Below are 10,938 nucleotides of genomic sequence, written 5' to 3' on the forward strand. Positions count from 1 at the left end.
TCCCCAAAATTTTAAAGACCCCTTTAAATGTTCATTAAGATTTCTTTTATATTATTTAAATATTTAGGTCTAATATATTTAGAATTTCATGGTCTTATATTCAAAATATTATTTTAAAGGCTTATTTTGTGATATGACCGGTTAGTGTGTATTATCCTTTACAAGGAAAAACTCTCAAAACATGTCACATCAAAAATAACATGATCCTTGTTTTTGTTTCTGGAAAATTTCTCTTTAATCCCCTACTTAATGAGTCTGACGACGGAGATTGGGCACTCCCATGGGTGAGTCAGACCAGTCTAACTTTCCTCTTCAACCAGAAAGGGGCGACCTTTTTTAACAGGGCAGGGAAATCCTCGTGTGCTGCAGCAAATGCTTCAATGCGATTTTTACTGATCCTAGCACCTGAATAATAGAAAGAGAAGGATCAAAGTTTTTAAAATTTTTAAATTAAAAATTTTTTTTAAATTAATTCTTACTCAAATTTTTATCCCTATAACCATTATACAACTTAATTTTTTTTTTTTTTTACCATAAAGCTCAAAAAGTGCCAATGACAAAAAAGACAGTTTTCGAGTAGTTAAAATCAATTTAATAAAAAGAGAAACTGAAAGTGATTCAGTCTTTGCATATTTTATATTAAGCAGTCATGCAGATGGATTTGTCATATTTCTTCGTTATGCATTGCTGCATTACCTGAATGAGTGATTTAACCCACTGGGCTGAAACACCATGTTTGGCGTTGAGGAGGAAAGGCGGAGGAGAGCTGAGGTAACAGGCCAGCTGGAACACACACCCCGTCAGCAAAATGTTCACATATGGGAGTTTCTGCATCATACTCTCCAGTTTATTGAACAGGACTGTTATAAATGGACCTACACAGAGGAGAAGGGGAACCCAGTGACTAAGGGTTAGCACTTGCTGAACTTGCACAAGTAACATAAGCACTCAAATCTTTAATTTTGGGTCATCTCTACATGAAACCTGTGTACGGTTGAGCAAGAGGTTGCCCGAGGTCGTGCGGGGCTAAACACCCCAGGGGCAGAGCTGTCAGGCTTCGTTTTCACTAAAGCGCTGCTCAGTCTCCACGGGAAGACAGTCCTCATCTGTCAGGCTGGGAGCAGGAGCAGTGTGAAATTCCCGAGAGGACTCCTCCGAGCTGCGTGAAAAAACCCCTCCTCTCCTTCCCGTTCCTCCCAGCCCCTCGCTCCTGGTAAAAGCCTCATGCTGATTCCCTGGTATTTCGATCTCCAGACAATGGCCCCGACGGCGCCCGCTCAGCAACTCCTCAATCAACCTCCAAGGGACTCCAAAACCCCTGCTTTCATGGGGAACTGTGGAAGTCTCGGTCAAGGCAGGAACGGGAGATAATCTCGGGCTCTCACTTTGCAGACACTCATGGGTAGAAGAGGGCACGGAGGTTTGATGTTGCAGATGTGGCATCACCTGCACCTGAGATGATTTCATTGCCGATCCTACATGGAAGTCATTGTAGTCAACCGGGCACATACCCATTGACCCGTTCATCCCTGACTCCACCACGCTGTATTTACATCAGAGCCCCTTTTTCACTTTCTTAACTTCCATTCTCTCATCCACACTGTCTGTGAGCTCCCTGCCCCATGCCATTATAGAGCGGGGGGATAGGTGCCGAATGAGAGTGCTGGGAAAACGGTTTCCACAGCCCTGTTATTTCTGTGGGAGACTGGTGCAGAAGAAGAAGACTGGAGAGGTATAGAACTGGGAAGAAGGCTGCGTTCTTACTGCGGGTGTGAGACTGATACATTTTCTTGCTGATGGTAACCCCACTCTCCACTATCTCGATCTGAACTGCTCCACTCTGCACGGCTGCAGCCACCACTGCTGCCCTCTGCTGAGCGGGGTCCATTATGGAGAAATGCTCTTGTACCATACTGAGGGGGGGGTTGGACATAGGAGGGGAGGTGGAGGAAGAACAGAGTTTGGAGAGGTTTTCCTCCATCGTAAGGGGCTGACCAGTCTCGACAGGCCCAGGAGCAGAGCTCAATACCCTTCCGAGCATCCGCGGTACTCCAGGTACCAGTCTCTCCTTCTGAAGCATCTTGGGTTGGTGCTGGGGCTGTCAGGGGACAGGGGGGAGGAAATACTACCACGAGGAGAAGGGGTAGCGTTCTCTGAGCCAGACGAGGGGGGGATGGCTTGGCCTCCTGAGCTTTGCTGTCGAATAAAGAACGACGGGAAGGATGTTGGGTCCCTTTGGGGGAACCGGTGACTCTGAAGTGGGACTACCTAACACTGTAGAAAAAAGGAAGAAAAAACATTTTGTAGGCATGAACAGCAGCAAGTTTTTTTCAGCGCAGTCTAAAAGCACATCGGGAAATGTCCTGACACAGCTACCCTTTTCCCCAAAAGGCAGGGTTTATCATCCCGCTCACTAGAGGTGCTGCAGTGATTTGGCAGCATTTTGGTATCAGGGAAAGGAACTTGTCAGCTGATTTGCCATAGAGGTCTGTTTCTCTGACTGCCCTTCGCTGACTCAGCATTACATTGTGCATGGCAACAGATACCAGAGACAAAAATTAAATAACAGTTTTATTTTTTGCACACAATAATAATTATTTTAGTTTTCTTTCCCCAAAGTATGGCAATTCAAATGGGTATAAAACCCAAAATAATCTTATTACATATGACACACAATATTGATCTACTCTACCATTGATTACAAAAAATTTTTTTTTGTAAGATCTTTTATGCACAAGACGTCTTCATTTTTTTGATCAAAAAAACAGCTCAAACAGTAATTTGTCCAAAAAAGATTATAATTTATATATGTCATTAATTCCTGTGAGGCAAGGCTGAATTTTCAGAAGCCATTAATCCATCATCAGTGTCACATGGCCATAAATTACAGTAATATGTAGTTTTGACACCAAGTAACATTTCCTATTATCATCATCATCAATGTTGAAATAATAAAATTTTTGTGCAACCATGATAACAATTTATTTAAAATTGATTTAAAATAGAATCCTTGTAACATTATGCCTTTACTGTCACTTTTGATCAATTGAATACATCTTGTGAAATATAAGTATTTAATTTCTTGTTAAAAAATCGTACTGAAACCCCAAACCTTTAATGGTGGTCTATGTATGCATTGCAATTTGCAAAATGCATGTCCAAAACCAACTATAAACACCAAAGCTTTTTTTGTAGGCTTTTCTTGATTGCAAATTGAGTCACACACCCAAGCACACAAATACCTGAGAACAAGCTGGAGCATGAGGTCTTCACAGTTGAGACTGAGCAATGTCTTGAAAAACTCAAGAGACCATGCACAGCTTCAAAGAGAGGGAAAGAGAAAAAACAATGCAACTTTAGTCACTCCCATTCCCAGGAATATACTGCTTCTTCAAAGCTAACTCTACAGCACTGACAAAACATTTTCTTTTCTATCTATGTGTAGCGTATGTCAAACTAACCCGTGAATTGCTGCTGATGCGTGTGAGTATGTATCAAGGATGGGGTCGTTGTCATGCGATGCAACAGAATAAAGCGCAGGAAGTCTTAAGGAGGAAGTTTCTGTGATACGCGTAAAAAAAAGTCCAGATATCCGTGCTTGCTAATCTCATCCACTGACGCTGACATGGGAACCATGAAAGAGAGAGAGAGAGAAGAAATCAAAAAAAAGAGAAAAAGAATACTATTCAAAACATTGTTTTATAATAAAAGAATATGGAAACTGCAATCTATGCCAAATATGGCTCACATCTTCAGCCGTTCAGTGTGGTTCACCTTGTGCAGGCGGGCCCATGACTGGAACCAGGACCCTTGTGGAGGTAGTCAAAGTTGGCGCGCACAAGAGGGTGTGCCACCTGTACTACAGCGTTACAGAATTCAGACTGTTCTGAAAAGCACTAGAGAGGAGCAAAACCCCCTCCATTTCCCCCTCCCAGGGGGTGCCCGTCGTCACCCCCCGTACCTCAATCTTCCTTGGCAGGGATGAATCAGTCCACTCACCCTGTCGCTAGCACCTGGAAACGAACAATGGGTGCCAACATTATTTCATGAAGTTTTACCAATTCAAACATAAACTGAATGAAAAAACATTTGCAATATGCCATCTGAAAACAAAGCAAATGAACCTATACATTTGATAAGTTTGCAACAATTTTTTGGCTAATGAACTATATAAGTTGTAATAAACGATTATTCACCGCTGCTTCACCTTTGAATAACACATTATGGTAAAATCGTTTTAACCACAGGACTTCCTTTTATTAATTTTTTTTTTTTTGCCCAACTACAACAAAAGTACAGCTCTTATTTCAAGCACAGTTATTGTTATTCCAACATCTCAGCAAAGGGAAAAATGATACACTCACTTTAATAAAAATTCAGCAAATGCAGTTCCAGAATGGAGACTAATTTTTCAATTTCCTGCCATAAGGATTTCTATTCAAATACTGTATTGTCAATGGAACATTCACTGAATAATGGTAAACATTAATGCTCAAGTATGGTGCAGAACATCATTCACATCAGGGCTGAGTGTTATATCTGGAAGTAAATCATGTCTTATAGAGCCAACAAACAGGCCACCAAGAAAAACTAGCAGATAGATCTTGCATCACTAGCATAACTAAAATAGATATATGTGACACAAAGTAAAAAAAATAATAAATAAAGTGAGAGAGGAAACTGTGAAGGTACTGACAGCATGGAAGTCCTAGATTAAACCTCCAGTTGCATGTGTAAGTGCGGTCAGATGAATGCTCATATATATCTCAAGAGAAAAGAGGACAGAGGAGAGGAAAGCCGCACATCCACTGGAACAATATACTGAGTCCAAAAACTGCAGCACAACTGCAGATGACAATGTGGCCTTTTCATTCCACAGTACCCAATACAACCCCAGAGAAAAATTACTACAGGACTTTATTATCTCCCCTGAAAAAGCTCAGATTGGGCACTCATAGAAATGAACGAAGCGACATTTCAATCGCATGGCCCAAACACAAAAAAAGGCCCCATTCATAGAATGAATAGAAAAGATCCAATTAAATTAAGACACCCACTAAACGAGAAAAAACATGGAGGATACACAACAAAACACTCATGCTTACTGGAAGAAGTAGGGAGGTCTCTCTGCGATGTGACGTGCAACAGAGTGGGTGCTGGCAGAGGTTGCACATGACGAGCAGTAGGCGCGTCACGGGCCTTGCTGCCCCAGAGAGCTCGCTCGATGAATAAATGGCACCAACAGGGAAGAAGCGTCAGCAGGTTAGTGTGACCCCTGTGTACCTGTCCCACACCTAAATAATCAACCTCCAAAAAACTGCAGCGCTTCCTTCGCCATGCACACACATAGGGTTGAAATGACCACAAACATACAAACCTTCTTAGTTACCCTATTAGGAAAACCCGATCATGTCCAATATGGCACAAAAATCAGGTATTTGTACATTACAGCTGTATGCCCCTTCATGCTTGAGCTCATATGAACTGCCACGGCTTCTTTAAATCAAATAAACTAATAAAAGCAGTTCCATTTGGAAAAAAACAAACAACCAACAAAAACCACGAGCGACCCATATGCAGACTTATCATTAAAGTACCGGGAAAATGGTGTAACAAGCCTCTAACCAATTTTTCTAAGCTCATATGATGGTTGTAATTGAATGTTGTTCGCAAAAATGTGGAACCTCTGGAATCTAATGGGAACTCAAGGACAAGGACCGGTTTCACAATGATTTGTAATCTGCAAAATTCTGTGGAATCCACTTTAAATATGGGGAACAATTGCACAACTGACAAGTCTGCAGAGCAGGTTTCGTGGGCAGGCCTGGTCTTGACTAATAATAAATGGTTTCAACAGTGTGTCAGCATATGCTGTCAAACACCTGATTTAGCAGCAGTACGAGGCTGGACTCTAGGGAAGCAGAGGGCAGCCCAAAGGGGGGATCCACACATTGCTCCCAGCAGGCCTTCGGAGTTGTTGTCAGTACGGCACTGTGCAGGAGCAGGGGCTGAATGTGGACTGTCAATCAGCATTTCAAACAATTCAACAGCTTCGAGCTGGCTGTCTGGATCCAGACCCGGGCGCAAATGCCATTGATCCAAATCATCAAGGATTTTTCTCCGCCATCCAACATCTGCAGAATAGGAACCCATTGCTGCAGACATTTCACAATCCATCGTCACATAAACTCAAGCCTCCTTCATATGGATGAAACAGCACAAATGTGATACAACAACAAATGTATGCTCCATCGAGCTCACAGGGAGAGTGTTTTAAAATGGGTGATTAATGTCTCCCCCAGGCTGGGCTCTCTTTCAAGCGGAGCAGGCACAAGCATCTGATCTGTGTGATTGCGAACTGCAAGTGAGATCATCGGCATACCACCCACTGAAGACTCTCTCGGTTTTTCAACACCCCTGACAACCCTGATCAAAAAAGAACAAAAACTGTTAAAATTCTATTTTGTGGCAAGGTCAACAGAGGAATAGGTATCTATATTGAGGTAGTGGAAAACAATCCAAATAAGAGAGCACTGGACATACACCACGGAGGATCTAACCTGTTGATGTGTGGGGTAACTACTGTATGTATTATATTTGAGCATAAAAGGTCACTGACATGCCCTTAACTAGACATAAGAACTATAAAGGCATTTTGTTTCATACATAAAAAACACACATTTCCAAATTACAACTCCAAGCAAATAAAACCAAGTGTTTTTGACATTATTCAATATGGAATAGACAACTGTGAGTGCTTTTAGTCAGAGCAGCATGCCACGAGCATTCATTTTACCCCTATAAAGCCAACATTATCATGTTGATACATGAATTTCGTATGCTCTCTGTTTTATCAACACAATCAAAAACGCTGACTGACAAACCTGTTTGTAACACAATTCTACTACCTGCATTCTTACCCTCTGACTGATAGTTCATACTTTCATGTGAACAAGTAAAAAACACTAATTCCGGAGTTTAGTTAAGGAGTTTATTTCCACAATTATTATGAAAGAAAATAATACTATGATGCTGTCCTCAGTCTCACCTGTCTCCATTGTTTTTCAACCACCATAAGATCAAGTCTCTCGGTCGGCAGGTGCATGGGCTGGAGGGATGGCTGCATGTCGACCGATCTCCGAGTGCCCTGGACCTCTTCGGATTTAACGGACTCAGCCTACTCATCGTTGCGCACAAGAGCTGATCCAAATTTTGATCAAAAGGTTCAAACACGGGAAGAATAAAGGGGAGAGAGGGAAGACATAGTGTGTGCTCAAGGAGAATAAAAAGAAGTAAAATGGGCCCAGGTGTGGGTAAAGACGGAACTAAAGACACACAAAAAAAGGGGCCAAAAATCAAGAAATGAAAAGTTTTTAGTTTGAAGAAATAAGAGGTAACAATGCATAGATAGGATGGAATCCTGGTAAAGTCTGCAGGACCCAGTCACTGTAACACCCCATGATCATTGTTGTGAGCATGCCGAGGCTTGTCTTCACGTCCCGGTCTATTGCCAGTTGGCTGTCGGCACTTATACTCCCATACCGATACATAGACTCCTCACACACACACCTGCAGGTGCACAGAAAGTAGAGCGAGAGGTCATTGAATGACAACCTTCACACCTTCAGGTAAAAACAACAGTACAGCCAGTCAGTAATAAAGTTTAGATTCTGAGGATGCTTCAAAGGGCAAGGCACACAACCATAAATTCCCATTAGGGCAGCAACGACACTCATAAGTGGTATAAGTAAAGGATGCTGAAAGTCAGCTTTTGCATCACAGGAATAATTTTTTTTTTTTCAAAATACCATGAGGGCTGCAACTATTCGTGAGAGAGTCCCCGCTTAACATAGCATACTAATATGATTAAATATCCTCTAATGTTCAAGATTTTGGATAGATGAGAATTTTCTTTTTTTTTTTTTCGTCTTCTTAGAAGGATACATTAATTGATCAAAACATAACAGGTATGGGAGTAATGGACGTGTTGCCATCACACAGGAATAAAATTTCCTCTTTTTAAATATACGAGAGAAAATACTTGTTTAAACTGAAAATATAATTTCCCAGTATAACTGTTTTTACTGTAATACCGTGAATCATAATAAATGCAGCCTTGGGGAAACATAAAAGATTTCAAAAACAATTAAAAAAAAAAAAATGTACAGACGCCAAACTTTTGCACGGTAAAGCAGCCCCATAATTCTTACTTTAATTAAAAGCCACCATTTATTTCTGGAATTTTATAAAGGGGTCCTATGACTTTGCTAAAAAGAACATATAGTGTGTGTATTTCGGTGTAATGAAATGTGTTTACGCTTTCTAAAAGAGTAAAAAAAGACTTATGGTTCAAAAACTGTACATCAAGTGGGTCGCAACAGGCATAACGTTTTTGCAGCAATGTTTTTATTTGAGATTAATTGCGAGCTTTTAATTCGAAAAGCTTTTATTTCACGCATGCAATGTCTAATATTAAAGTCTTTGCAAACAGGAACAACTTCGTTTGCAGATAAAACACCAGGTTTTGCATTCACAAAACTAGGTAGGATGAACGCCAGTTGTGTTTCTATTCTTCTTTGTCCTTGTCCTCCGTTAAAAAAAACATATTTAAAAAAAAAAAATTTCAATTGTTTTTAAATATGGAAATATTTGGTTTGATCTGTTCTGGAACAGTGTTGTGAATACAACTTAACCACTGATTTCTAGTTCTGGCCCTCTTTTGGAAGGCCAAACACAAGTCAGCTTCGCTTTCAACAATGAAAAATAGAGCATGTCCACAACATGGGCGGCGACAGCAGCAAACAATTACTACAGCATAGAATAAAAGTAACGCCTTCTTTCTTTTTGCGGTGACATTTTGGGCGGTGTTATGGCAATCTTCCACACAGTGACGCAGGACAATGTGGGGGTGTGTTTAACCTGAGGCCAATTTTTATGGAGGGCATGGACGATTGCCCCTTAACTTTTTTTATAAAGAATATCTCTTAATTTAGTCTTTGCAACGTTTAAGGGATCTTATCTATTCATGAACAAGCTTGTGAACACTCCAAAGACAAAGGAAACCTTGAATCGACATCATGGACCTTCCCTTTAAAAATACATTTTATTACACATCTTGCCCAATCTTCATGTTTGCAAAAGGGAAAATGAACATCAAGGCTCCTGGGATCTGTTCATTCAATTTAGCCATTTCTGACAAAAACACAACATCATGGCATGGAGTTTTTGAAGCAAAGTTATGGTAACAGGAATGTGAATATTAAATCGAGTCATGGGATATGTTGCGGTAACACTTATTTTGATAGTCCACTTTTGATATTCTACTAACAATAATAAACACTGCAACAACATGACAAAAATCAGAAATAAAAATACTAGTAATCTGTCTATCTTCTAACACTTTATTTTGATGGGTCTACAACATACAAAGAATTTGTATGTTGCTCCTAGCCAGAATTTGTTAGTATAGCACCCTGAGATAAAAGAATCAATGCTTGAAAGCAGAAAGCAATGAAAGGTTTAATCATAAAATAAAGCACACTAGTAGAAATGCAGCACACCAGTAGATGTCTCCATATAATGGTCAAACATCTAATCAATATGGTGTCTGGTGAAACAACTGCACCAATAATACAAAAGGCAAAAGCAACTCGCAACTCTAAATAACTGCAAGTGGCAGCCTCTTACTGTATATTTCATCTTATGCATTCAGATGGAATTTTCAGAAAACCTACCTGCAAAAAACATCTGTAGCAGCTGATTTTCTGTGATGTTACACACACATCTTCCTGTGGTCTTAACTAATGCAACACTTCCTGTGTTATCAAAACCAGTGACACATATTGTTTTAGTATTTGAGACTAATTTCAGTGCAAACAACAAGGAGGATCAAAAAAAGCAGTAACTTGAGAAATAGGTCAAAAATAATGCAAACACAAAAATCAAAAGCTAGTTTCGGAAGCACCAAACACAATACAGACACGTCCACCCTGCCATTCAACTGAAAAACTACTCCTTGACCGTGGACAAGAAATAAGGCTTCTTCCTCTACAAAAGAACTCCCTCATCCCAAGAAAGACAGTTCACAATTCCAATGACATAATGCTAGAGGCTGTCTCTTGAGGAAGGGCCCCTGTAGCAAGAGGAGGAGCTTCCAGATGTGCTCAAACCTCAAGAGAGGATTAGCAACCCAGGCTTTTGGTACTGTCAATTTGAATAGTATGGAGTCACAGAACAATCAATTACAGCAGGGTCCACTGTTCTCAGACCCAAGTCAAACAACATCTACTTACAAGTGCACCAGTTTCTAGCCAGCAAGATGGCAGTTAACGTCAGCTTGGCATAGTTTCCCTTCTCCTCTAATTAGTTTTAAAGTAGTTATGTCTTTCAGATGTGCCTACAGCCCACTGACCACTAGTCTCCGTCTGATACTCTGTCTCTCTCTCTCATAAGGGGTAGTTATCTGCTTAAGTCAGTCCAGTCCCTCAGTTACATCACTGCCAAATCATACTGTGTGGCCAAGCAGCAATGACTATGTTACTATCAAAACTAGGGATATGCTGGTATCATGTGGCAATTAATTGCTAATGTTGGGATTTTAGTAACATGTATAACGAGTGCGGTATTATCATGATGTTTGAAAATTAGTTGCAAAACAAGTATTATCATAATTCAGTATACAAGGTTTAATTTTTTTTATAATAACAAAAAAACTGAACATTTAAATAGCCTACAATAAAGCAGTACAACCAAAAAATGTATCAGGCTAAATACTTTTTTTTTTTACACAGATTAAAAGTGCAAAAAGATTTATAAAGACCAATATGTATCACTTTACATTAAGATCTCATTAAATAACCTTAGTTAATACATTCACATCACACAATGAGCAATACCTACATTTTCAACATATGTTATTAATCTTTGTTAACAAAAAAA

The 10,938-nt window shown here is 40.1% G+C and overlaps 1 pseudogene; it reads right to left on the reverse strand.

Moving 5' to 3' along the window:
* Positions 1-246: 246 nt before the first annotated feature.
* Positions 247-7,126, reverse strand: LOC122138454 (annotated as a pseudogene).
* Positions 7,127-10,938: the final 3,812 nt, after the last annotated feature.

The sequence above is a fragment of the Cyprinus carpio genome, chromosome B9 (genome assembly GCF_018340385.1).
Source record: "Cyprinus carpio isolate SPL01 chromosome B9, ASM1834038v1, whole genome shotgun sequence".
Taxonomy (NCBI): Eukaryota; Metazoa; Chordata; class Actinopteri; order Cypriniformes; family Cyprinidae; genus Cyprinus; species Cyprinus carpio.